The sequence below is a fragment of the Desmodus rotundus genome, chromosome 3, assembly GCF_022682495.2.
Source record: "Desmodus rotundus isolate HL8 chromosome 3, HLdesRot8A.1, whole genome shotgun sequence".
Lineage (NCBI taxonomy): Eukaryota > Metazoa > Chordata > Mammalia > Chiroptera > Phyllostomidae > Desmodus > Desmodus rotundus.
In genome coordinates this window covers 93,316,646-93,317,882 of record NC_071389.1, presented here as the reverse complement: position 1 = coordinate 93,317,882, position 1,237 = coordinate 93,316,646, and the positions used below count along the sequence as shown (strand labels likewise).

General features: G+C 37.5%; 1 pseudogene; it reads right to left on the bottom strand.

The window, feature by feature from the left end:
* Positions 1 to 255: 255 nt before the first annotated feature.
* On the bottom strand, positions 256 to 976 carry LOC112297657 (spliceosome-associated protein CWC15 homolog pseudogene; annotated as a pseudogene).
* Between the last annotated feature and the right edge of the window lie 261 nt (positions 977 to 1,237).

Genomic DNA, 1,237 nt, shown 5'->3' with positions numbered 1-1,237 from the left:
AATTATTACAAGAAGGTAATCTTTCCAATTTTAAAAAGAAAACATATGACTGGAAACATTCAGTCTGGAAACTGGCTGAAACAATTCCCAAGTCCTTATCAAATAAGGTGTCAGTCAATGAAAATACATTTTGGAACTTCAAATTAGGGAAGCCTATTCACAATTTAAATGGGGGGAAAGAAAAAAAACAGACTAACCAGAATAATGTAGGAGTGATGGTTTACATTTTATAGTCTTTAAGCACATAAAACTGCACTATTTAATGTATTTCTCCATAAACTTTTTGTGAAATTCAGATCGCAGCGTATCATTGACAAATCTTGTCTTTCATCTGATCATCTACTCCTTTTGCACAGTTCTTGAAAACATCATCATCATCCCACCTTCTTTTAACTTTGAAGTTGGCCTGAGGCTGCATGGGCCAGTGAGATTAAGGAGAGGGTTTCCACTCAGAATGTTTTCAATATGAATCCTTTCTTCTTCAGCTTTTTGCTCTAGTTCCTTCTTGGCTTGCCCTTGAACTGTGTCTTTTTCATTTTTTTTTCCAATTCTGCAAGAAGAGCTGCAGTGTCATCATCACTCTCCTCTTCAAAATCTTCGTCTTCATCTTCCTCACCTGTTAGAGGATCATCTGCATGAAGGTTGGCAGCGGTCTAATTGAGGCTTCTTTGACACTAAAGACGAGGTTGTATGTCCTCAAGTTGGATGATCTGTTTTTTTCCCTTTCAGCAGCTCACTCTGTCTCTTCCAGCTCTCTTCTGAAGTCATGGTTCTGAACTTCTTCAGGGGTATCCTGCATGGCCTGTCTATATTTTATCTTTGTAGGAGAAGGTAGGTCTCTACTAGAATACTGCTTTGAGAGTTGGCTCAAATCACCTCCTCCTTTTCCTCTCCCACTTCTCACAGGTTCAGATGTTGGCTGAGCTGTTGTCATCATCTTTTATGCCTTGGCTGAAGTCTGATCCAGCAGCCTCCCTAGATCACACAGACACCATAATGACTCTTCAGGTTTATCAATTTTGTTTAGCTTTTCAAAGAACAAGCTCTTGGTTTTATTAATCTTTTGTATTTTTTTAAGACTTGATTTTATTTCTACCTTAATCTCCATTATTTCCTTCCTTCTACTCATTTTTGGCTTTGTTTCTTGTTCTTTTTCTAGGTCCTTTAGGTATTAAGGTTAGATTATGTATTTGAGATTTCTCTTATTCCTTGAAGTCAGCCTGTATTGCTATGTATT